Source organism: Oryctolagus cuniculus, chromosome 12, assembly GCF_051225735.1.
Source record: "Oryctolagus cuniculus isolate XC-2025 breed Fujian yellow rabbit chromosome 12, ASM5122573v1, whole genome shotgun sequence".
In the NCBI taxonomy this organism is placed as follows: Eukaryota; Metazoa; Chordata; class Mammalia; order Lagomorpha; family Leporidae; genus Oryctolagus; species Oryctolagus cuniculus.
In genome coordinates this window covers 96,488,495-96,515,975 of record NC_142878.1, presented here as the reverse complement: position 1 = coordinate 96,515,975, position 27,481 = coordinate 96,488,495, and the positions used below count along the sequence as shown (strand labels likewise).

At 43.9% G+C, this 27,481-nt stretch overlaps 1 protein-coding gene across 14 annotated transcripts in view; it reads left to right on the top strand.

Moving 5' to 3' along the window:
* LOC138843126 (NBPF family member NBPF6-like protein) overlaps positions 1–27,481 on the top strand; it is a 135,859-nt gene that overhangs the window by 88,863 nt on the left and 19,515 nt on the right. For 11 of the 14 annotated variants that reach the window (XM_089310647.1, XM_089310643.1, XM_089310645.1 and 8 more), the window contains 4 exons: positions 16,053–16,200; positions 16,342–16,479; positions 16,599–16,701; positions 21,851–22,114. The gene's annotated coding sequence lies outside the window, so the exon portion shown is untranslated. Of the gene's footprint in view, positions 1–16,052; positions 16,201–16,341; positions 16,480–16,598; positions 16,702–21,850; positions 22,115–25,495; positions 25,663–27,481 lie in introns of all 14 variants that reach the window. The other 3 variants (XM_089310646.1, XM_089310642.1, XM_089310641.1) reach the window with 3 other exon arrangements.

The window sequence follows — 27,481 nt, the reverse complement described above, 5'->3', positions numbered from 1 at the left end:
TGGATCTCCATTCCTTTTATCTCAGTTTTGCATTAGAGAGTCCCCCCGCCCATGCTTTGATTGCATCTCTGTGACATAAGACCTCCTGACTGGAGTATAGCCTAGGGATCTCATTTGGAACACTTAAGAGTGCCATAGGCAGAATACACCAAAATCACAGGAAATGGGACTTGCCTCCTGGGAAAGAGAGTAAAGAGGGTTTTCCCGGTTTGCTGCTGAGGTCTAACAAGCTCTGAGAGCAACACTGAAGTCCTATTGTGACCATCTGACCATCGGCCAATCAACAGTGAGGCCTTCAGGGAACATAGATATTTGTTGAGCTTTGGGGTAAAATCTACATATAATGAAATGAAACTCAGATGTACAGTTGGGTGCATTGTCTACATGAGCAGTGTATGGAAAGTACAGATGCAAGGGTTTGAACCCACATGGGTGTTTCCTAACCAGCAATGGTTTGAACCCACATTGAAAGTGTTTCCTAAACACCAGTGGTTTGAACCCACATGGGAGTGTCTCTTAACCACCAGTCCAACAACTGAAGTAGCAGCTCCTTTGCCTTACAAGATCTCTGTGTGGCCCTTTGCAGTCAAACTCTTTGAACTCCAGTGGCCGCTGACAACCATTCATTCGTGCGTTCTCCATCTCTATTTGGCCTTTTCCCAGAATGTCCTATGAGTTGAATCTTAGCATGTAGCCTTTAAGGTATGGATTCTTTCTCTTAGAAAAATGCACCTGAAATTCAGCCCGGTCACCACATGACTTCACGGCTTGTTCCTCTTTCTCACTGAATCCTGTTCCTCATTATGGATCTGGTATAGTTTGCATATTCATCCCTCATGAAGATCATCCAGTTTACAGTTTTTAGTGATTGTGAATAAGACAGTGAGCATGGCAAGGGGTTTTTATGTGTGCTTGTTTTCCAGGTCAATTGAATACATAGAGATACACATTTGGAGTCTGATGCTGTGTGTGTACTTTTGTAAGAAACTGCCAGATTATCTTAGAGTTCCTGTTCTGCTTTGAATTCCTTTCTTCAGTAAATGCGTGTTCCTGTTACTCCACATTTCTGTCAACATTTCCTATTAGCAGTTCTGTTTGATTTTATGCAAATAGACTTGCAGTGGTATTTCATCATGCTGTTAACACTCAGTATACTATTTTTGTGTGCTTATTGGAGGTAGTGTCCTATTATATACTGTGCCATTTGCGGGGTGGAGGGGTCACCTTTTTGCTCATTAAACATTTTTAGGTTTCATTTATTTATGTGAGAGGTAGAGTTACAGACAGAGAAGGCGAGAGACAGAGAGAAAGATCTTCCACCCATTGGTTCACTCCACAAATGGCTGCAATGGCCAGAACTAAGTCAATCCGAAGCCAGGAGCCAGGAGCTTCTTCCGGGTCTCCCACATGGGTGCAGGGGCTCAAGCACTTGGGCCATCTTCTACTGCTTTCCCAGGCCATAGCAGAGAGCTGGATTGGAAGAGGAGCAGCCAGTGCCAATTGGGGATGCTGGCGCTATAGGCAGAGGCTTAGCCTACTGAGCTACAGTGCCGGCCCCTCTGGATTAAATTTTAAGTGTTCAGTGTATAATTGGGAACAAGTCCTTCATTAGCTGTAAGTTTTGTAAATATTTTCTCCTGATGCTGGCACTGTAGAGTAGCGAGTAAAGCCGCTGCCTGAAGGACGGGCCTCCCGTATGGGCTCCGGTTCGAGTCCAGGCTGCTCCTTTCCTGATCAGTGTGGCCTTTTTAGTGGCACAATGGTAATTGTCATTATTTAAAGCATTTTTGAAAGTTTTTACTTTACGTGTTTAATACTAGCTCCTCTACAGAGAAGCTCCACATTCTGATGGAATATAGTTAGAGACTGGAAGGCAGTTAGGTAGATATGAATACTGACGATATTGTAGACTTCCAGCAATATTTGAAGGGTGGTGATGCTCGTGTTTAACAAACAATTCTAAATTACTAATGCACACTGAGATATCTACAAATGCATTTGGCTTTGTTTTAAGTTATTTTCCACTGGGGGAGTGGCCGTGTGAGGCGGGATGGGAGACTGCTTCAGATACCTGTGGGAACTGTGAGGATGGAATTTTTTGGTTTGGTACACTATTCATTCCTGATTGTTGAGATACATTGGCATAGTCAAAATAAAAAGTAAAAAAGGCAGAAATATGAGATCACAAATAGTAAAATAGGGCATAATTTGGATGGCCCCCACCCTCAATTCATTCCATGCATATCGTAGTCCAACCTGATTTTGCTCCCAGCTAGCTCTTGGTCGGCATCGACCCCTCACTCTGCACTCTGGCCCTTCTCACAACCTCCAGGTGGCTGAGATTTCCCATGACCTCATCTCTCCAAGCTCTGCTCTCCAGGCCACCTGTTAAAGTACAAGGATAGGCCAGCGCTGTGGCTCACTAGGCTAATCCTTCACCTGCGGCGCCGGCACTCCAGGTTCTAGTCCCGGTTGGGGCACCGGTTCTGTGCCAGTTGCTCTTCTTCCAGTCCAGCTCCCTGCTGTGGCCTGGGAAGGCTGTGGAGGATGGCCCAAGTGCTTGGGCCCTGCACCCGCATGGGAGACCAGGAGGAAGCACCTGGCTCCTGGCTCCGGATCGGTGCAATGCGCTGGCCGTAGCAGCCATTTGGGGAGTAAACCAACAGATGGAAGACCTTTCTCTCTGTCTCTCTTTCTCACTGTCTAACTTTGCCTGTCAAAAAAAAATACCACAAGGATAGCCCTGTCTCTCTAGGCCTGGCCTCTACCCTCACCTCGGGGGTTTCCATTCTACATCATCCTAACACTCTGAGGCTCCTTCCCACCTGCCTACCCCAGGACCCCTCCTTCTGTCCCTGCACTCTTCCCACGACCACGTCCATGTCACACTCTAGGTCTCTGCTTCCATGCTGGCACCCAGGAGTCCCTTGTCCTGATGTCCAGACAGAAAGTCTCTTCCCCAGATCCACACAGGTCTCCCAGAGCTCCTTGCTTTGGGCAGCATTGCTTTGCTTGCTGCTCTCATTCTCTATTAGTGAATGCCGTGGTCCCAACTGCCCCAGCTTGGGGCTTGGTACCCCATAGCTTCTGAGAACATGATGAATGCTGATCTTTGTGCTAGGAGAGCTTTGGGTATATGGTGTTACCCACATCTTCCAGACCCTTGATCCTTTCCAGGACTCCCACAACTCTCCCAAGACCCCTAACCTCTCTGAGGAGTCCCTTTATCTCCAGGGCACTAGCCTATCCCATGGCCCCTCCAACCCCTCTTCCACATATGACTGTAGCCTTGAGGTAGGAGGAATCTGTTCTTGGGCCTGGTGTCTGTGCTGGGCCAAGGTTCACAGAACAACCCATCAGTGAGAGAGGCAGGCTTTCTGTCATGGAGTGTGAGTACCCAGGGCCAGCCAAGTCTGGGAGAGTCTGAAAAGGGGCTGGAGGAGGTTCCAGAGAAAGGAAGGCAAGTCGGTGAGGAGGCCCTAGAACTACTGGCCATCCCTTGGGCTGCACTTTACAACAGGTGGGAGACTTTGGCTGTGACAGTGTCTGGTTGTTAGTGCTACCTGTGTGAGAGCAGGTAGAGGGCCTGTACCTGGTATTTTCCTGGACTCTCGGTCTTTATCTTGTTCATGTCTAGCAGCAGTGTTGACTTCTTCCCCCACACCTGGGCAGTGATCCCCATGTCTGTTTTGTGACACAGCTACAGGAAAGGAGAGGCTTGGGTGAGACAAGGCCCCAGGGATGGAACAGGATGGGGTGGAGAACAGCCTGAGGTGCTTGGAACATGGAAGCCCTGGGCTCCGTGGCGTCTTGGGAGAGGCTGGCTCTGCTTGGACTCTGGCCTCATCACCCACAGTTCCCGGGAGGCATGGGCTTCATTCCCAGTAGATTCACCCTTTTGGAGCACCAAGATGCCTCCCAACCCTGGACCTAGTGGTGACCCGAATAGTGACATCAGTTTCCCTCCCTAGAAGATGACCATGCAATGGATGGACAGGAAGACTTTAGGGTGAGAACACTTACCTCCAGCCATCTGAGAATCAGGCAGTGTGCTGCCTTGGAAATAGGCACTGCTTGCACCAACCATGCAGGAAGTTGTCATAAGGGGACCCTCAACCTCCTCCTCACCGTGCTATTACTCTGATATTTGTTCCAGTTCTTCAACATCTTTAGGCATTTCTAGAGTGTGAGTGTCATGGCTGGGAGAGGAGAGGGGATGGCATGAGTCCAGTTGCTGGCCTTTCTGCAGTGGCCCTTGGAGGCAGCATAGGAGCCCTAACATGACTGAACTTAAAGGAGTCAGACCCTGAGGCCCTAGATCTTCTAATTGGGTGAGTGTCTGTTGCCTTGTCTCCAAGGCAGAAAAGGCCAGCAGGACCCTCCTTGTGTGTGTGGGGGGGGGGGGCGGGGCTGGACTTGCCATCTGCTGCCTTTCCTGGGCAGAAGTCATCACCCTTTGCTAGAGCTTAGTGAGGACTGTTCTGAGAAGGGCTGTGCTGCCCGGGAGTAGGTGGGCTCTGCCCTCAGCAGCTGTTGCCTGAAGTGACCTTGACCTGAAGTGACAGGGTCTGGGTGCCTAGCCTGAGAACTGTTTGCTGCTGAGAGCCTTCACCCAGGCGCCCACCCATCCTGGTGCCTCCACATCCCTTAGAGGATGCCCCCTTGTCTACCTGCTTCTCCTGTATGCTTGAAACGCACCGTACCCCTTCCTTGTCGGCCCCAGAATCTGTGACAGTGACCACACAGGCTGTGGCCAATCCTTTCCTCTGTGTCCTGTCAGCTGCTCAGGCAAGATACCTCCCCCCTCCCCTACGTGGCTTGCAATACGTAAGTCAACCATCAATAAAGGTGGGTTTTTGATACATTTCCAGAACAATCCCCTGGGGCACTGTTCCAGGTGCTCTGCTGAGCCCACCTCCTAGTCTCTGTGCTTCTGTGCAGTCCTGGGATGATGGTGTGAACAGATTCAAGTCCTGCCTCCTCCACCACAGGTCCTCCTCCCAGCACGGAACCCAGGGCAAGTAGGTCACTATGAACTGCAAACCCACTTGTCCTGCTCTCCCTGGGATAGGTCCCTGGGCAGCTTCTCAGCCCCTGATGCCAAAGCCATGGCTGCTCCTAGGAGCCTTCTACAAGAGGCCTTTAGCCCAACCCTCTGGGACCCAGGGATCTGCTGGACACCTGCCCAAAGGTCAGGCAAGGTGCCCCTCACCCCATGGCTACATGCTCTGGAATGTTGCTGAACTGGGCTGGCTCCACCAGCGACAGGGAGGACCTGCAGGCTGCCCCCTGCCCTTGGGAATCCCTGAGCTCTCAGCACCTGCTCTACCTCAACTCTGTCCCTACCAGCCCCCTGAGTTGCTTGTGAGTCACTCAGCTCTGGCCTAATGCTGACCAGGGAGAGCACTGTGATGGCAGCTGGGGACAAGTTCTCAAACAGGTAAACACTGTCCCACTTCAAGGGATGAGTTTCTGAAAATGACCCCACTCCTGGGACAAAATGGGGACAAAAGACTTCGTTGCAAGATCCACAGCCTCCCTAGGGCCAGGCAGCAGCTCACTCCTTCTCTTCCCCAGGCTCCACCTGTGGCCCTCCATGGTGACTCGGCAACCAGGGGGGTGGGGGTGGGGGGGCCTGGTGAGAGGCCATGGACATCAGGGACTGGTGGAACCAGGGAAGCCCCTTGGGGGTCTGTGAAGCAGATCCCCAACTCGTCGATATGCAGCCTCCAGATCTGTAACTGCTCACACTCAGCAGTGATGTGTGCTGCTTGCTGGACCAGCAAGACCTCCAGGTCCCACAGCTCCTTGAAGCTGAAAGGCAAAAATCCCACCATGACACAACCTCAAAGAACCACAGGGAACTGCTCCCCACAGCTCCTGTCCATCAGATCAGAGGAGGTGTCAGCCCCACAGGCAGTGAGTGCCTGATGCCCAGGTCCCAGAATGGTGAACTGTGCAGAGGACAGGGACATGGATAGGCCCACCCCACTTCCCTAGGACGGTCATTCTTCATCCTCCTTTGCCATCCAGCTTTCCTCCCATGACCATCACTGCACCTGTGCAGAAGGCTCCCACCCCACTCCCACCTGTGGGAACCACATGCCCGGTGGGTTCACAGATGGGCTCACCCCACACCTGAATTGAGTGCTCTGCATAGTGCCTGCCCAGACATCCGTGTCCTGACACAGGCTCACACCCAGGGCACACAGGCACCCATGTTCCAGGGTCACTCTGCGGAGGCAACGACATGACTGTATCCACGCTCAGCACACAATGGGCATCACTGAAGACTCAGCCAGCATCACCCTCAGCAGCAGCCCAGAGAGCCCAGGGCCACGCACCTGGAAGCAAATGTCCTCAAGTCGGCAGGACCTGCAGAGCTGGATCCATCCAGCTCTGCCAAACATGCCTCCTGTCTAGAAAATGAACCCCAGGTCCGTCAGTTACTGGACACATGGAAAGAGGGGGTTCTGGGTTACTGGCAACACTGGTGGCCTCTAACTGCCACAGAACATGGAAAGAGAGGGTTCTGGGTAATGGTAGCTTTGTGGAGTTCTACCAGTCCTGTCCCAGTGGTGCCCTCCCAGCTCAGGAGGGACGAGTGTCAGCCTCCTCAACCTCAGAATAAGCACAACCCTATACTGGGGGCTTCTGTGGTCTTTGCAGGGCTGAGGAAAGAGGGAAGAACTGTGGCAAATGTGCCATGACCTAGCTCTGCCACCACCTTCTGTCAGCTGCTCGATAAATCCCAGCCTTCTGCAGGGCTCTCTACCTGTAACCTGTCCGCTTCCTCCAATACACCTCTGTTTTGAACCAATGTTTTATTATTATTATTGTTGTTGTTGTTGTTGTTGTTTTATTTGGAAATAAGTGCAACGAGAAAAAGGAGGAGAGAGATTTTTCTAACCTCTGGTTTACTCCTCAAATGGCTGCAACAGCTACGTCTCAGCCAGGCATTCTATACTCTTACATGGGTGGCAGGGACTCAAGAACGTGGGTCATCCTCTGCTACCTTCCCAGTCACATTAGCTGGGAGCTGAACTGGAAGAGGAGCAGCCAGGATTCAAACCATCCCTCCAGTATGGGATGCCCATTTCCCAAGCAGCAGCTTAATCTGCTATGCCATTGCTACCCCTTGTAACAACTTTCAAAGCCTTGGCATTTTGAATTTCAGTTAGTGCAGTGAGTTTCCCCCCCACACCTCACCCAGCTCCCTGAGTTCAGTCTGTGCCCGCCCCTGCAGTAAGCAGGACTCCCAAGGCTACAAACTTCTGACACAGGACAGGTCTCAGCCCTGCTGATCCATTCTGTGTCCTCCCACTCTGCTCCTGTCTTGTTCCTCTGTGGTGCTGTCAGCACTGGTCACCAGAGAGTTTTCCCGGGATGACAGAGAAGGGAGCAGATGGCCGAGCATGGCCTTCTTTGTGTCCTGTGTCGGCCCCACCTAGTCTGTCTGTGGGAGGAACAGGGCCCCTGCCCTGGGTGCAGGTGAGGGGTTGAGAGACGAAACACTGTGATTTCAGCACCGATACTGGACACACATGCAGGTAATACTGAAGCCAATGCTGACAACAAGGGCTTGGCAAGTGTGGGGGAGGGGCAGGAGCACCCGGGAGAGCTGGGTGCTGGGGAGACCACCAGGGAATGCTAGGTATCCCTGTCACCAGTAGCAGCTCAGGCTCCTCTAATGCCATGCTCCTCCAGATCACCTCTGGCCCCTGCAGAAGTGTGAAGGGCCTGGTGGGTTTCGTCCAGCTTTGTGGGCTTGCTCCTGCTGCATTCCAGCAGCCTCTGCTCTTCCCAACAAAGCAGAGCCTGAACTTCACTCCCCTGTGGAGTGAGCATGTGTGTGTGTGTGTGTGTGTGTGTGTGTGTAAGCATATATGTATGTCCTAGCTGTGTGGGTTCTGCTCCAGCATGAGCATACAAGTCCTTTCACTGTCACCAGTGGCATGAGTCTGGCATCAGAGTTGCTGTGGGAAACCATGAGGGAAATGGCACAAAGCCAATAGAATAAGGAAGCCGGTATAAAGCCAGAAATATAAATATTAATATAAATAAAATGAGGACTGTAAATGGTGAGTTGAAGCAGTATAGATTAAAAAAAAAAAAAGATGGGATATCTGGTTACAGTTATTCTTGAATCAAGCATAAAACCAAGAGTGTAACTTGGTAAATGTATACATATATCCAAAAGAAAATGTAACACACAAAATAAAAATTAAAAAACAGAATGGTGGCTAGTATGGGAAAACAGGTTCCTAGCAACAGAACCAGTTTTATTCAGTGTTTGGCAGCCAAAACCAGCCAGTGAACAGTTGTCTAGCATTTATCTTTTTTTAAAGAAGTACCTCAGGCAAATCCATTTTTAATAACTGAGTTCCCTTTGTACTAAAAAGGCTTAAATTTACTATTCCCTCATCAATATATCATAAGTGGAGGTGTTCTCTACCTTTTTGAGATTAAAATATCAGATGGAAACTTTTTTCTGTATTAAGGTACGTGATGGCAAAAGTTTTTGATGAAAGAGAAATAAGAAGGCAATTGAAAAACTGGGAATCCATAAAGGAAATGGAATAAAGCTGAAAGGATAAGGAGCCAGCACAAAGCCAAAACCATAGGTAAAATGAGGACTCTCAATGGTGAGTTGAAGCAGTGAAGAATTTTTTTAAAAAAGAAACCTGATATCTGATTACATTATACATAAATAACCATATAACAAAGATTGTCACTTGGAAAATTTATACATACATCCAAAGCAAAATGTAACACACAAAATAAAAGACACAACTAAAATAGTGGACTAGTATGGGAAAAGAGGTTTCTAGCAACAGAACCAGTTTCATCCAGTTTGTGGTAGCCAAAACCTGGCGATGAACTGTCCTCTCGTATTTGTTTTTCTAAAAGAAGTACCTGAGGCAAACTCATTTTCAATAACCCTCTGTACTAAAAAAAGGCTTACATTTACTATGGCCATGTACATATTTCATAAGTGGAGCTGTTCTCTGCCTTTTTGAGGTTAAAGGTCAGGCGTGGGGAACTTTTTCTATATTAAGGTACACTATGGCAAATGTGTTGTGCTGATGAAAGAGAAATAGAAGTAAATTGAAAAAATGGGAATCCATAAGGGAAATGGCACAAGGCTGAAAAGATAAGGAAGCCAGCATGAAGCCAAAAATACAAGTAAAATGAGGACTCTCAATGGTGAGTTGAAGCAGTCCAGACATTTTTTAAAAAGGACCAGATACCAATTACATGAATTCCTAAATAAAGCATAAAGCCAAAAATGGAACTTGATAAATTTATAAAACTATCCACAATAAAATATAACCTCCAGACACACAAAATCCAGAATGGTGGATTTTATGGGAAAATTGGTTCCTAATAGCAGAGGTGGTTTTATCCAGTTTATGCCAGGCAAAACCAGCCAATGAATAGTCCTCTAGGAATCCTGGTTTGTTTGTTTGTTTTTGACAGGCAGAGCGGACAGTGAGAGAGAGATAGAAAGGTCTTCCTTTGCCATTGGTTCACCCCCCCAATGGCCACTGCGGCCGGCGCACCGCGCTGATCCAAAGCCAGGAGCCAGGTGCTTCTCCTGGTCTCCCATGCAGGTGCAGGGGTCTAAGCACTTGGGCCATCCTCCACTGCCTTCCTGGGCCACAGCAGAGAGCTGGACTGGAAGAGGAGCAACCGGGACTAAAACCCGGTGCCCATATAGGATGCTGGTCGTTCACTTACCAGGTTTAATTTGCTCCCAGGCATTTTTTGGTAGTTCTCCTGAATGGGATTGTTTTTATCATTCTTTCCACAGGGAGTTAATTATTGGTGTCTAAAAATGTAACTTGTTTTGTGTGTTGATTATATCCTGTGACTTTACAGAATTTGTCAGTTCTAATGTGTTTTTGAGGAGTCTTTAGGTTTCTCATCATACAGAAGCATATCATCTGAGAAGGAATAGTTTGAGCTTCTCCTTTCTATTTGTACTCTTTCTTTCTCTTTCCTAATGGCTCTGGCTAAAAATTCCAATACTGTATTGAATAAGAGCAGCAACAATAAATATATATCCTAGTGTGGTTCCAGATCTTAGAGGAAATGCATTTGATTCTCCCTCGTTCAATAGGACAGTGACTGAGAGTTGTCATATATAACCTTTATTATATTGAACTATGTTTCTTTTTTTATGAAACAGGAATGGGTGTTGAATTTCATTGAATGGTTTTTTGCATCCATTGGAATAATTATATCATGCTTATGATTCAATGTACTGGTATGATATACTACATATTATGATATATTGTGATGTATTTATATATATATATATGCATAGAGAAGTCAAAGAAATTTTCACAATTCAAGATGATTATTTAAATGAAGAAATATGCTTTGTTTGAGGAGCAGCATAGGATAAATAAAAAATTATTCCACAATCTATGGAAATTCTCAACATCCTTATCTTTGCTTGTTGTCCTTCTTCCATGCTCACCATTTCACTGTGGAATTCCTATTAGATCAAACCCATATCAATCCACCTATCTTCCATATCTTTGAACTACTATTTCAGAATGTTTTTTCTTTTTCTCTGTTTACCGTGTTTTTGATTTTTTATAATATTCTGTGTATTTATGCTACAACTGACACTAGTTGAAATTTTATTATGTTTAATAATTTTATCTTTTCAAACATTTACAAGTTGATATTACATAGATGTTCATATATATCTATAAAATAAATCTCTCTTTGTCTCTCTCTCTCTCTCTCACAAACACACACACACACACACACACACACACAGGTTAAAAAGGAATAATGGAAAACATGTTGCAGGGAAAGAGAAACTGATAGTAGCAAACTTGATGACATTCCATAGCATGTATAAGCATAAAGAAGACACTCTATAATGATAATGAAAGTAATTCAAAACTTATTCTCTATAAAAACATAAAATTCTCAAATATATATTAACCTCTTTTATCTGAATAAAAGTATCTATAAAACCTATAGAAACTCTATGCATAAAGTCTGAAATGTTGGCCGGCGCCGCGGCTCACTAGGCTAATCTTCCACCTAGCGGCGCGGGCACACCGGGTTCTAGTCCCGGTTGGGGCGCCGGATTCTCTCCGGGTTGCCCCTCTTCCAGGCCAGCTCTCTGCTGTGGCCAGGGAGTGCAGTGGAGGATGGCCCAAGTGCTTGGGCCCTGCACCCCATGGGAGGCCAGGAAAAGCACCTGGCTCCTGGCTCCTGCCATCAGATCAGCACGGTGCGCCGGCCACAGCGCGCCGGCTGTGGCTGCCGTTGGAGGGTGAACCAACGGCAAAGGAAGACCTTTCTCTCTGTCTCTCTCTCTCACTGTCCACTCTGCCTGTCAAAAAAAATAAAATAAAAAATAAAGTCTGAAATGTTCAGTGCTTTCCCCCCTTAGTTGTAAAATAAGTCTAACGTGGTCCCCCAACACAGCGTCTATTTAATGGTCACTCAAAAACTACCCAGTAGTAGGTAAAAAAGAAGTAACGATATATGCATTAAATAATGAAAGTGTCATTATTCACATTGCAATTTAGAAACTTGTAAAATTCATACTAATGTAACTGATTAACTGAAATCAGTTGAATTAACAAAATCTTTGACTTATGGTTAATATACAAAATTAAGAATATGCATGCAATTGCGTCTGTAGATTGGAAATTTTATAAAGGTTATAAATCTTTCCAAATTGATCTATACTTTCAATGGAATTCAAATTATAATTTCAGCAGAATATTTGATGGGTAGAAATTAATAATCTTGTTACCAAAAGGTAACAAATGACAATGATAGTCAAAGGAACCCAGGATCGGATAAAGGTTTCCCTAGGATGAGGACAACTGTTCCTGGAGAGTAAGGCCAGAACATGGAATCAAGGAAGCATCCCTGCATACCAGGGATAAATCCCACTTGGTGTGGGTGGATGATCTTTCTGATGTGTTGCTGCATTCTGTTGGCGAGAATTTTATTGAGGATTTTTGCATCTATGTTCATCAGGGATATTGGTCTGTAATTCTCTTTCAGTGCTGCATCTTTTTCTGGCTTAGGAATTAAGGTGATCCTGGCGTCATAGAAAGAATTTGGGAGGATTCCCTCTTTTTCAGTTGTGCTGAATAGTTTGAGAAGAATTGGAGTCAGTTCTTCTTTAAATGTCTGGTAGAATTCAGCAGTGAATCCATCTGGTCCTGGGCTTTTCTTTGTTGGGAGGGCCTTTATTACTGTTTCAATTTCTGTCTCAGGTATGGGTCTGTTTAGGTTTTCGATGTCTTCCTGGTTCAATTTAGGTAGGTTGCATGTGTCCAGGAATCTATCCATTTTTGATAGATTTCCCTGTTTACTGGCATGCAAGTCCTTGTGGTAATTTCTGATGATTCTTTTTATTTCTGTGGTGTCTGTTGTTACATTTCCTTTTTCATCTCTGATTTTATTGATTTGGCTCTTTTCTCTTCTTTTTTTAGTTAGTTGGGCCAATGGGGTGTCAATTTTGTTTATTTTTTCAAAAGACCAGGGTCCAGAGGGCAGAGGCAGATAGAATCTGGGCTCCAGCAGGGAGCTAGCTGCTCTCAGCAGAAAGGGCCCTGTAGTTCATACCCATTCCATTTGCAAAGTCTTCCCTCCAAATCCTCAGAGGTTTGGCTGCAGGAATCACCTCTCCTCCCTTGGATGCTTGATTCCTTTAATAAAGTGATGTTTCATTTTGCATATAACCCACAGCCCTCCCACATATCTTAAATCAGCCCTAGATTACTTAGCATACCTAATACAGTACAAAAGGTATGTAAATAGTGTTACACTGTATTGTTTAGAGAATGATGACCAAAAAAATGGTCTGTACATATCCAACATAGATACAGTCATTTTTATTCTAGAGCCAGAGAAACTGAAACAGAGCCCAAACCAGAGACAGAGAGGCCCCAACCTCTGATTCACTCTCCTGTGCCCACCGTAGCCCGGGCTGGGCCAGAACCAGAGCCAAGAATTCAATCTAAGTCTCTCACATGGATGGCACAGGTATAACTACCATTATAACATTATAACTGCCATTAGCTACCACCTCCCAGAGTATGCATTGGCTAGAGGCCAAAATTGGGAGCCAGAGCTTGGAATTGAAACCAGGCATTTCAACATGGCACACAGGCCTCTTAACTGATGGACCAAAGACCCATCCCTTTCTGAGTATTTTTGGCTCACGGTTGCCTGAATCTGCAGGGGCAGAACACACAGATGTTCAGGGCTGTGTTCACCTTCTAATCTTTCCAGGTGGGACTGTACATGATGCATCCAAACCACATTCACAAGGACCAAATAATTAAAATCCTCAATGATTAAAAACTGTAGGTCAATTAGTTTCAAAACAACTAGTGAGTTCTCAGTTTAGACTGTGAGGTTATGCTTGTTTAGGACACAGGACAGAATCACAGATTCTTAAAAATGAAAATAGCCCTGGAAATCATATCAGAGTCATTACACAATACAACTCCAAGGTACAGATTCACATCAAATTTTATATACGTAATACCTGTGGTATATGCAGTATTGCCTAGATCATGTAGTCATCCCATAAATCATATACAACAGAACCATCTGTAGACATGCACAGAGGTCCCACTTTACACAGCCTTTGTGAATCTAAATATCTGAAACTGAGACCCAAGAATCTATATTAATGTAATTTCCCTAGGATACCTAAAGGCACAGCCAGGTTTAGACCAGTTTTTGTCAACTGATAAAGCTAGAATAGTAATAATGAAAAGAATGGTAAAATAATTATAGCCATTATTGGTGTTTATCGCCCAATACTGTTATTAGTTAACATGCATTGTCTTAATTTAATTTTGAGAGATATTATTCATAGTGTTATCCACTTATCACAGACATAGAAAGAGAGGGAGTTGGAATAACCCTCTAAAGTTACCCACCTAGAGCTGGCCAGGGCAGATCTGCTCAAGCTCCAGCATGCCACAACATAGCTGTGAAGAACACACCAAGTTATACAGAAGCAAAATGTTCACTTCTGCTACAGAGCCAATAATCATATCACTGATTTTCTTTATTTTATTTTATTTTATTTTATTTTTTTAATTTATTTGACAGGTAGAGTTATAAACAGTGAGAGAGACAGAAAGGTCTTCCTTCCATTGGTTCACTCCACAAATGGCCGCTACAGCTGGCACTGTGCCGATCCAAAGCCAGGAGCCTGGTGCTTCCTCCCGGTCTCCCATGTGGGTGCAGGGGCCCAAGCACTTGGGCCATCCTCCACTGCCCTCCTGGGCCACAGCAGAGAGCTGGACTAGAAGAGGAGCAACCAGGACTAGAACCCGGTGCCCATATGGGTGCCAGCGTCACAGGCAGAAGATTAACCAAGTGAGCCATGGCGCCAGCCCCAGATCACTGGTTTTTTTTTTGTTTGTTTGTTTGTTTGTTTTTTATGTGTAAAGCATCTGCCATCAGTCTTTGGGAAAACATTTTTCATTCATTTCACTGAAATAAGTGTGCCAGGAGCAAGAGACAAGTGGGAGAGCCATATATATTTTCCTCCAAGAAGTGCCCTTGGAGGTGGTCACCTGAAGTGTGGATGCGCCTGACTATAGCCTCTCAGCCAGGGCTCTCTCAGACTAGCACACTTCATCTCCACCAGGCCCAAAAAGTGGATTCCTTTATGTCCAGTGTAGCCTAGAAAGCTCCCCCATGGTTGACTCTCGTTTTTATCTGCTCTGGAGGATCAGGGACTGGATCCAGCTCCACAAGGGAGACTGAATACTGCCATTGACTTGTGGGTACATTTATGCAGTCTTCATTATATCTTGCCTTTGTGCTAAGGATGCTAAGGTTCTCCTTTATATTTGTTTAACATAGAGAACACAGAACGTGGGCAATGGCTCACAGATAGAAACATGATTATGCCCTGGTCCTGTCCCCTCCCTTCCACAGACTGAACATTATTGTTCCTTCCTGGGACACCCCCTTCTGCTGCCCCACCCTCTATCCCTGCCTAACTCTTGCTATTTCGCCTTTCATTTCAGTGTCATTGTCTCTCAGAATTTTTTCTGACTGATTGTTTGAACCCCACTTTCTGAAATACTGTGATTCCTATTTATAGTAGCTCATCATTGATATAACACTTGCTCTCAACCAGATACTGCTTCCATTGCTTTACATATGGTAACTGATTTATGTAGAGTGTTGTTGGCTGAGAAATAATAGGCTCAGAGAGAGTAAGAGATTGAGATCGCACAGCTAGTAAAAGGCAAAGGCTAGTTTAGAATCCAGAATTCTTGTTCCAGAATCTGCGAAAGATGCAGTATATTTGGGACAACATTTTCTGATGTGTGTTTGGGGATGCAAAAATAAAACCAAAATTCTATAGTTAACTGTATATTAGACCTACATACTGAGGGCAACTGGTCTGTACTTCCATGGGGACATCCCCTTCCTTCCTCGATATCACACTCTACCTGTGTTTCTAGGACTTTCTCTCACTACAAGTTTGAATTTGCTTCAGAACCACATGTCTAGTAGCAAATGTATGGGCACTTTAGGTTGGACAGTGTACTTAATCTCAAGGATTATCAGGGAGCGCTAAAGCTTTCTTGGTAGTTAAAAGTCTAAGATTCATTTTCTTTCATGATTAAATCTGTGTTAGTTAAGGATCTTTTCTGGAATGGTAGCCCAGTGTGACAGAAAGATATTTAAGAAAATCTGTAACAGTGATGGAACTGATAATTAATGATGCTTTTCAGGAAAATCTCCGATCAGGTGATTATTTTTCTTTAAGCTTGACTCTGACACTCCAAAGTTAGATTCCTCATAGTCAGGCCAGGTCTGAAGTTTTGCCCTGGATAGGTTACATCCACCCTTTCTAAGCCCAGGTATATCAGACCTCACACTGTCCATGTTACAAGATGCTGTGCCTTCCTGGATACTGGATTTCCCAAAACCCTATCCATCTATAAGCCTTCTTACCAGCCTCACAGTGCCTCTTTACAGTGGACTGTCTCAGGAACTCACACATAATTCTGTGCCTGCAGGGAACTTCCCAACACAGATGTCCAGGAGCAAAGCTATTTAAAATCACCTGCTTGAGAACAGGAACTGAGGCTTTGTACAGCAATGGAGAGCACTTCAATCAAGTAGGGGCTCTAAGGGAAAGAAACATGTTGTGAAAGTGTCCAAGGGGTAAGGATTGTCGGGGTATCTTTGACAGCCAGGTCCTGATTCAATCATTGAGGGTATGTCAAGGTAGATGTGGAGCAGCTGATTGGGAAAAATGCCTTGTGAACTCTCTGCCACAGCCCCTGTCTGACGTTGTCCTTTCAGACTCCATCCCAGGATACCTGCTGTTCTCTCCAAGAGGCCCTCGCCATGGGTTTCAAAGGAGGTGAGAATTATCTGCCAGGACTCAGCAGGAGAATCCAGTGCCTAAGACATCACCCCAAGGGAATGCTAGAGAAGATGGTGAGAGTTCCCAGGTCCCAAGAGCTGCTCATGAGCCAGACCCTGCAATTTCTTCAAGACAGAGGGGCTGTCCCTCGGAGCCGTCTGTACAGTTCTCTTCACCTCTTTTCCTCATCCAGGGCTACTGCTATTCCCCTGCGTGATGAAGCCAGCACAGCACTGGGGACGTCATCCAGGAAAGCCAGGGCTGCAAAAGGAGGACGCACAGAGCATGGGAGCCATGTGAGTACTAACTGCTCCAAGTGATGGAGTCAGCATGGTGCACACAAGTAGATGCCTTGGGTCAGGCCCTGGTGAACTGTGCCATAATTCTGGGTATTGTGACAAGAGAGCTCTTAATTAGGCAAGCCATGTCACTCACATAACAAGGCGGTGTGCCTCTTGCTGACACTGTGATGCTACTGCATAGTGAATCCTCATGCTTGAACAACACCCCTGAGTAGCAGATCTTCTCACTTGATTGTCTTTGCTTTGGTTACAGAAAGACTAAGATCTCAAAATCCAGCATACTTTAACAAGTGGGCAGGACTTTCTGTTATAATGTGGAGGTATACTTGTTTTTTCCACGTCCTCACTAGCATTTACTGTTTTTTGATTTATATATGAGAGCCATTCTAAAAGGGCTGAGGTGAAACCTCATTGTGGCTTTGATTTGTACTTTCCTGATGGCTGGTGGTGATCCTAAACATTTTTTCATGTGTCTGCTGGCCATCGAAATTTCTTCTCTTCTTTCTTTAAAGAAAGATTTTTATTTTATTTATTTGAGAGACAGAGTTACAAAGAGAGGGAGGGAGGGAGGGAGAGAGAGAGACTTCTTCCATCTGCTGGTTCACTCCCCAAATGGCTGCAATGGCCAGAGTTGAGCTGATCCAAAGTTGAGCCACCCTGCATACCAGGCATAAATCCTGCTTTCTCTGAATGAATGATCTTTCTGATATGTTGCTGGGTTTGATTAGATAGTATTTGTTGAGGATTTTGCATCTATGTAAATCAGGTTATTGGTCTAAAGTTCTCTTTCTCTGTTGCGTTTTTCTGGTTTAGGAATTAGGGTGATGCTGCCTTCATAGAAGGAGTTTAGGAGGATTCTCTCCCTTTCAGTTGTTTTGTATAGCTTGAGAAGAATTGGGATTAGTTCTTTAAATGTCTGGTCGAATTTAGCAGTGAAGCCATCTGGTGCTGGGCTTTTCATTGTTGATAGTCTTTATTACTGATTGAATTTCCATCTTGGTTATTGATCTGTTTAGATTTTTGTGTCTTGCTGCCTCACTTTTAGTAGATTGTATGTGTCCAGGTTTATATCCATTTCTTCGCTCGTTGTAGCAATTCCTGGTGATTCTTTTTATTTCTGTGCTATTTTTGTTACATTTCCTTTTTCATCTCTGATTCTAATGATTTGGGTTTTCTCCTTGGTTTACTTTTTTTGTTGTTTATTCAGGCTAATGGTGTTTCAATTTTGTTTATTTTTTCCAACAAAAGAATTTTCATTTCACTGATCATTTGTGATTTTTTTGTTTCAGTTTTGTTTGTTTCTTATCTAATTTTAATTATTTCATTCCTGCTACCAACATTAAATTTGATTTGTCATTTTTCTGGGTCCTTGAGATACATTGATTGCTTAGTTATTTTCCAATTTATTAATACAGGCACTAATTGTTACATAATTCCCTCTTAACTCTTCTTTTCTGTATCCCATAAATTTTGATATGTTGCATTGTCTTCTTCATATTTTTCCAAAAATTTTTTGAATTCTCTTTTAATTTCTTCTATGACCCACTGATCATTCAGGAGGATGTTGTTCAGTCATGTATTTGCATGTGTTCTAGAGTTTCTTGAGTTCTTAATTTTCAGATTCAGTTCCATTGTGGTCCAAGGAGATGCATGCTATGATTTCATTTATTTTGAATATGCTGAGACTTGCTTCATGGCCTAGTATATGGCCTATCCTAGAAAAAGTCCCATGCACTAATGAAAAGAATGTGTATTCACTGTGGCAAAAAAAAAATGACCTAAGTGAAAGACCTCTGTGAGTGAGATCCCAGTGGAAAGAACAGGTCATTCAAGAAGGAGGTACCTTTCTCTGAAGGGAGGAGAGAACTTCCACTTTGACTATGACCTTGTCTAAAATATGATCAGAGTCGGTGAACTCAAAAGGCCTCCATATCCTTGGCAACTCATGACAAGAGCCTAGGGAGACTACTGATGCCATAGACAGGAGTGTCAATTTGTAAAGTCAACAACAGGAGTCACTGTGCACTTACTCCTCATGTAGGATCTCTGCCCTTAATGTGCTGTACATTGTGTTTTAATGTTGTAACTAGTACTCAAACAGTATTTTACACTTCGTGTTTTCTGTGTGGGTGCAAACTGTTGAAAGCTTTTCTTTTTCTTTTCTTTTCTTTTTTTTTTTTTTTTTTTTGACAGGCAGAGTGGATAGTGAGAGAGACAGAGAGAAAGGTCTTCCTTTTGCCGTTGGTTCACCCTCCAATGGCCGCCGTGGCCAGCACGCTGCGGCCGGCGCACCGCGCTGATCCGATGGCAGGAGCCAGGAGCCAGGTGCTTTTCCTGGTCTCCCATGGGATGCAGGGCCCAAGCACCTGGGCCATCCTCCACTGCACTCCCTGGCCACAGCAGAGAGCTGGCCTGGAAGAGGGGCAACTGGGACAGAATCTGGCGCCCCGACCGGGACTAGAACCCGGTGTGCCGGTGCCGCTAGGCGGAGGATTAGCCTAGTGAGCCGCGGCGCCGGCCTTGAAAGCTTTTCTTAATATATGCTAAATTGATCTTCTGTATATAAAGATAATTGAAAATGAATCTTGATGTGAATGGAAGGCGAGAGGGAGCAGGAGAGGGAAGGGTTGCGGGTGGGAGGGAAGTTATGGGGGGAAAAGCCATTGTAGTCCATAAACTATACTTTGGAAATTTATATTCATTATATAAAAGTTTAAAAAAAAGTGTGTATTCTGTTACTGTGGGATGAAAGGTTCTATAGATATTAATTAGGTCCATTTGGCCCATCTATTGTTTCTTTGTTGAATTTCTGTCTAGTTGATCTGTCCATTGATAAAGGTGGGATGTTGAAGACCCCCATTACTAGTGTATTGGAGTCTCTGTCTCCCTTTAGATCTATTGATATTTATTTGAAGCAGCCTGGCACCCTGGAATTGGGTGCATGTACTTTTATGATAGTTGCATATTCCTGTTGAATTGATCTCTTAATCATTACGTAGTGTCCTGCTTTGTCTCTTTTAACAGTTTTTATGTTAATGTCTATGTTGTCTGATATTAGGATGGCTGCACATGGTTGTTTCTGTCTTCTGTTACCGTGCAATATCTTTTTTCATCCTTACTTTCAGTCTGGGTCTATCTTTGTTGGTGAGGGATGTTTCTTGAAGGCATTAAATAAATGAGTCTTATCTTTAATCCATTTAGCCAGCCTTTATCTTTTAATTGGAGAGTTTAGGCCATTTACATTCAAGGTTACTATCGATAAGTCACGACTTGGCCCTGCCGTTTTTCTGTAAATATTCCTTCTGTTTGCTTTGGGTTTCCTTTGTACTTTTACCGTGAGATTTTCTGCCTTCACCTTCTTTCATAGTGATGACTATGTTTCTGTGTTTCTGTGTGTAGGACATCCTTAAACATCTTTAGTAAGGCTGGACAAGTGGTGACAAATTCTTTCTTTTATTATGGAAGGTGTTTGCTTAATTTTCATTCATAAGTGAGTGCTTTGCAGGGTACAGTCTTCTGGGTTGAAAGCTTTTCTCTTAATATTGGGCTGTGTCTCTCCATTCTCTCCTAGCCTGTTGAGTTTTGTACGAGAAATCAGCAACGAGTCTAATTGATAAGCCTCTGAAAGTAATCTGGCTTTTCTCTTGTGTACATTTTGGAACCTTTTCTCTATGTTTTAGTGCTGAAAGTTTGACTACAGTGTGTTGTGATGAAGAGCCTTTCTGGTCATGTCTATAAGGAGTTTTATGTGCCTCATGTACTTAGACAACCCTTTCTTTCTCCAAATTGAAGAAGTTTTCTGTAATTATTTCACTGAATAGGCCTTCTCATCGGCTCTATCTTTCCACACCTTCAGGAACTCTCAGACCCATTTGTTGGGTCATTTGATAGTATACATAAATTTCCAACATTTATAATTTTTATAATTTCTTCTCCTTTTTTTGTTCTGACAAAAACTTTATAAAGATTTCTCTTCCAGCTTCGATGGTCTTTCTTTTGACTCACCAAATATGTTGTTAAGGCTTTCCAATATATTTCTGTTTGACACATTGAATTCTTCATTTCTAATATTTCATTTTGATTTCTCTTGAAAATTTCCATTTCAGGGGATAATTTTTTTTTAACTTTTATTTAATGAATATACGTTTCCAAAGTACGAATAATGGATTACTATGGCTTCCCCCCCATACCGTCCCTCCCACCCACAACCCTCCCCTTTCCCACTCCCTCTCCCCTTCCATTCACATCAAGATTCATTTTCGATTATCTTAATATACAGAAGATCAGCTTAGTATACATTAAGTAAGGATTTCAACAGTTTGCTCCCACACAGAAACATAAAGTGAAAAATAACAGATGATTTTTTTTTTAATGATGATGAAATCAGATCAGACCTATTGTCATGTTTAATCCCAGTGAGAGTCAAGTTGGGAGTTGATAGTTTCTTTTCTTTTCTTTTCTTTTTTTTTTTTTTTTTACAGAGGATCAGTTTAGTATGCATTAAGTAAAGATTTCAACAGTTTGCACCCCCATAGAAACACAAAGTGAAATATATTATTTGAGTACTCGTTATAGCATTAAATCTCAATGCACAGCACATTAAGGACAGAGATCCTACATGAGGAGTAAGTGCACAGTGACTCCTGTTGTTGACTTTACCAATTGACACTCCTGTCTATGGCATCAGTAATCTCCCTATGCACCAGTTATGAGTTTCCAAGGCTATGGAAGCCCTCTGAGTTCTCCGACTCTTATCTTGTTTAGACAAGGTCATAGTCAAAGTGGAGGTTCTCTCCTCCCTTCAGAGAAAGGTACCTCCTTCTTTGAAGACCTGTTCTTTCCACTGAGATCTCACTCACAGAGATCTTTTGCCAGAGTGTCTTGGCTTTCCATGCCTGAAATACTCTCATGGGCTTTTCAGCCAGATCCATTTCAGGGGATAATTTCTCATTCACATCATGTAAGGATTTCTTTAATTTGTGGATTTCCTTCTGAGTAATCCTACGATTAATCTTTTGAATTACACTTCAGGTACTTCCTCAGTCTCTTAATCTTCACATTCTGATTTTGATGTGTTGTTGCATTCCTTGGGGAGGGCAAGTGAAGTTGTCTTTTTTCTTGATTCTTGAATTTCTGTGTTTAGTTTTAGGCATTTGTGAAAATATTGAATTCACAGGGCAAGATGGCGGTATAGCAGCAGGAGGTACCGAGTTGTGCAGCGAAAATGGATGATTAATGAGTAGAAGGGATACAAACAGCTGGCAGAATCATGAAAAAATTATGTCCCGAAGTCCTCCAGAGGCTGCTCAGGTCCACTCCAGCAGAAGCAGAGAGAGGACTGAAGGATAGAGAATGAGCAGCACAGGAATGCAGTGAGGAGACAGGTGCCTCTTCCTCAGCAAACCAGGTGAGAGGTTGCAATCCCACAAAGATGCAGTGAGTGGGGACATTTGGTGAACAGTGCTTGGGGCTCTAAGCAGGAAGAAGGAGAAATTCTGAGGAATGGGTGGAGAGATTGAATATACCACAATCCATTGGTGTCTATCCCCCCCAACCAGAGATACAGTTAGCGGGATGAAGCCATATTGGTTGTTTACATTTTTGTGTGTAGGCAGCATGCTGCCGTGTTCGCCCAGGTACGCATACTCATCGATTGCAGAGGCCACCTCACAACATGTACCACACGGGGACAAGGACCACAACAATTCAGAGTGATTTCCCACCCACCATGCAAGTTGTACAACAGCAAATAATGCTAAATGATAACCCTAGCTCGTTTTACAAACAAGTGAGCAGGGAGCCCAGCACCAGCAGGTGGGGCTTAGTGCACCAAAGCACTGGTACCCAGCTCCATCAGGAATCAGAAATAAACAAAGCTCAGGGAGGTGGTACTGCATGCACATAGCAGCTCATAGCAGAGGGAGATCAATTTAAAAATAAAACCAATCTGAAACCAAACAGAAATGCCAAAGAACAAAGAAATAATTCTGAATAAGAATAACGAAGAATTTGACCAGATAAAAAATGCAGTGGAATCTCTTAGTAATAGAACAGACGAAATAGAAGAGTGAATATCAGAACTTGAAGACAAACTTCCAAAAATAACAGTCAGAACAAACATAAGAAGAAAAATTTAGAAAATGAAGAGTTGGTTGGAGATTTACAAGATTCCATCAGGTGATCCAACGTACAGATCACATAGAAGTTCCAGAAAGTGTGGAAAGAGAGAAATAATTAGAAGGCCTACTTAATGAAATTTTATCAGAAAACTTCCACAATAGGCAGATTGAAAGAGACATCCAAACACAAGAGATACACAGAACTGCCAATAGACAGGACCAGAAAAGGAGTTCACCACGACACATTGTGGCAATACTCAGCTCAGTGAAACACAAAGAACAGATCTTAAAATGTGCCTGAAAGAAATGACAAATTACATTCAGAGGTAATCCAATTAGACTCACCCCAGACTTCTCATCTCAAACCTTACAGGCAAGGAGACAATCACAAGATAAATTCCTAGTCCTAGAGAAAAAAAAAAAAACTGTCAACCCAGAATACTGTACCCTACAAAGCTTTCATTTATGAATGAAGGAGAAATAAGGATTTTCCACAACAAACAGAAATTGAAAGAATTTGTGTCTTCATGCCCATCCCTATAACACTGGCTCAAGGATGTGCTATACACAGAAACACAGAAACAGGAACTTCGCTACAAAAGAAGATGAATGTAGAAAATGACCCAGCAACAGTACAAACAAAATCCAAAACACATAAACAGGTCTATTTAAGGAAACTAGGCAGGGAATATATAATATTTAACAATAATCACACTGAATGTAAATGGTCTCAACTCGCCAGTTAAGAGACACAGACTGGATGAATGGATTAAAAAAAAAAGAAAACCTATTTATCTGCTGCCTAAAAGAAACACACATTACTAATAAAGACATATACAGACTGAAAGTGAAAGGAGGGAAAAAGATACTGCAAGCTAACAGAAACCAAAAAAGAGCTGGTGTGGCCATTCTAATATCGGACACAGTAGACTTTAACACAAAAACTATTAAAAGAGACAAAGAAGGATCAATTCAACAGGAAGATGTGACTATTATAAATGTATATTCACCTAATTACAGGGTGCCTGGCTATTTGAAAGGATTATTAAGAGATTTAAAGGGAGATATAGACTTAAATACAATAGTAACAGGGGAACTGAATACCCGTCTTTCAGCAATGCACAGATCAGACAGAAAATCACCAAGGAAACAACAGAGTTAATTGACACTACAGACCAAATAGACCTAGCAGATATCTATGGAGCCTTCTACCATACAGCAAAAGAGTACACATTCTTCTTCCCAGTGCATGGAACTTTCTCTAGGATTGACCATATATGCTAGGCCATAAAAGGAGTCTCAGCAATTTCAAAAAATTGAAATCATACCATGCATCTATCCAGACCACGATGTAATGCAGCTGGAATTCAGCAACTCAAGAATCTCTGCATCATATGCAAACACATGGAGAATGAACAGTGTGTTCCTGAATGAACAGTAGGTCACAGAAGAAATCAAAAGAGATATCATAAAATTTCTGGAAACAAATGAAAATGACAATACAACTTACCACAGTGTGTGGGATACAGCAAAAGCAGTGTTAAGGGTGAAACTTTAAAGCAATTGGTGCTTATATCAAGAAACTGGAAAGGCACTAAATAAATGAACCATCTGTGCACCTCAAGGATCTAGAAAAGCAGCAGCAAACCAAACCCAAAACCAGGGAAAGAAAAGAAATAATTAAAATTGGAGAAGAAATCAACAAAATTGAAACAAAAAATACAAATGATCAGCAAAATGAAGACCTTGTTTAAAATTGACACACTGTTGGTTCAACTAACCAAAAAAGAGAGGGAGGGAGGGAGGGAGGGAGGGAGGGAGAGAGAGAGAGAGAGAGAGAGAGAGATAAGATTCAGATCAATAAAATTAGAGATGAAAAAGTAAATGTAACAGCAGACACTACAGAAATAAAAAGAATCATTGGAAACCATTACAAGGAGCTGTATGCCAACAAAACAAACTGGGGAACCTAGAAAATGAATAGGTTCCCGAACACATACAGCTTACCTAAATTGAGCCATGAAGACAAAGAAAACCTAACAGACACAGAACCAAGGTATAAATTGAATCAGTAATAAAGGCCCTCCCAACAAAGAGAGTCTGGTACCACACAGCTTCACTGCTGAATTCTACCAGACATTTGAAGAAATAACCCCAGTTCTTCCCAAATGACTCAAAACAATTGAAAGGGAGGGAATCCTCCAAAATTCTTTGTATAAAATCCTCAGTATAAGCATGGACCCCATTGCATTTACCCACCCTAGATGATCATGGAGCTCTGAGCAGCATGTGGAGCAGCTCACATTGATTGCCCAGAGACCCAGGTACACTTTGTGCAGTCACAAGTTCCCACAGTCTCAGCTCACTAGGCTCCCACAGTCAACAGGGTATAGAGGATCCACTCTGCTCTGCTAGCCTGTCCTGTCCACAGAGAGGCAGAGATGTTCCCAGAGCCAGCTGTCTGTGTTCTGCCTTGGCAGTTGGAGCCACAGAGCGTATGGTATGTTGAGAGGCTAGGGGTGCCTCACATTCCTACATGGGTGTCCAATCCTCCAAGCTGACTCAAAGTCAGTGGGGAACATGGATTTTCCCTCTGCTGGTATCTCTGGATCACATGCATGCACAACAGCCACCTGCTGAATAGTGTCTCCTCCCCGACTGGTTTCCAGGTGTGTGCCCCCAAGCTGCTGCCCCTGGTACTGCCCCTGGTACTGCTGAGAAGATGGCATCTCCTCTCAGCCCGATGCTGGGTGCCTGCCCAAGAGCTTCCAGAGCTGCCACCTTTGGTGCCTGCCCTCTCTCAGCCAGTTGCTGGGTGCTGTTGTATTCAGATGAGGTGAGAGAAATGTGCTGCCATTTTTTTACTGTGTCAGCAGTCACACTCTCCCTCTTAGGCTCCAGGCCAGACTCATGCCATGCTCTCCCTCTGTCTGTATCACTGTTGGCTTGGGTTGCTACAATCTGATCTCACCTCAGTCTCCAAAGTTGGAGCCTTCTCCAGCTATCAGCTCCTGGGGTCATGAGTTGGGTCTGTGTTCATGCTACACAACCAAATCTTCCACACAGATCCATGCCATTCCTCTTCCTTCCATAGTTTTCCACTGAAGTTTTCTCTGATTCTCCCATGACAATGTATATCCTGCTTTTTTATTATTTACTCTTAGCTTAGAGAAGTATGCCTTTCCCTATTTCAGCAACTTGGCACCTCCCCAGATGGAAGTTTTAAGTTAGATCATGTTATTCTTCTACAGACTTCCCTTCGCTTCCTATCTCCTTCAGAGTAAGAGCAACCACACTCTCAGTGGCATCAGGGTCTGCATTATATGGCCTCCTTTGATCTACTTTCCTACCATTTTTCTTTTCATTTCTCAACTCCAGCCACCCTGGGCCTCTGTCACTTCCTCAGTCTTTTCAGGCACTCTCATACTTCTAGATATTCGCACTGCTTTTTCCAGAATCCTAAAGCCCACCTTTTCACTTCTGTCAGAGCTCTGTTCACCTTCCAGGGAGTCCTTCCTCAGCCTACTTGTATGACACAGCAGTCTTTAACCTCTGCACCCCTTTCCTGTTCCTGTTTGATTCTCTCTCCTCAGCAGCTATCACCAACCTCTGGGCTATGTATTCTTTCTTTCTTTGCTCTTTTCTCCCATTCCTCCCACTCCTACAATATGGGCCTCATGAGAGTGGAGCTGTGTTTTAACCACGGCTGTGTATCCCAAGTGCCTGGAACCATGCTTCACTCATCTCAGCATTCAATAACTATTTGTTGAATGAATGAGTCTTACACACATCACCTCTGTGACAGTACTGGAAGATAAAGATGCATTTATTCCATTCCACAAAGAAGGAAATGGAAGCTCAGAGGTTAGGTTGTATGCATTTTGTGATGGAACCTTTACTTGACTGCCCAGATTTGAATGTTGCTAGAGTCATTTCTATCAGAGAGACATAAATGTCAGGTTCTCCAAAGACGTGCCACGTGATCACCTACCAGCTGTCACACATGCTGAATAAGCAGGAATCTGTGGTGGTTATATGAGTCATCAGCTCTGAGAGCAGAGCAGGGGTCCTGAGTGGTTGCGTTGGATGCTCTGGGAAAGGCTGCCATAATGAAGGTCCAGCTGCTGCTCAGTTCTCCCCTCAGTACCTCTGAGTCAACACCTGTGGTCACACAGACCCTCCCAGGTGAGGGGACTGTGATGTTTTTCTAGACCTGGATGCCATAAAAGGATCATTGTGTGTAACTCCCAGCAGTGAAGGGCTGAGACTGAACCAGTGTCATCTCAGTGGCATTTAGAAAAGTAGCTTGGGGGGCAAGAAAGCTAAAAATCAGCCATAGGTACCCTTTACAGATTCCTGGGTACCCTGAGACCCAGAGGGGTCCTGAAGGTAGTGAGTGCTGCTTCTCCATGAGGTTGTGGTTCTTGAGGAAGGTTTCAGTGAATCTGATGACAATTCATTTGTAAGTGCACATTACTCAAATTCCTTTTGGAATTAAGGGCATGGAGTAGATTCTCCTGCTCTGATCCAGGCATTGAGCTGTCACGTCATAACTTCTGCATTTTGGGGTTGTCATTTTCCTGTCTTGTCCTGCAAACAGGTGTGATCATCCAGGAGGAAAATAGATGAACTCAGAGATTAAATAGAGATCAAGA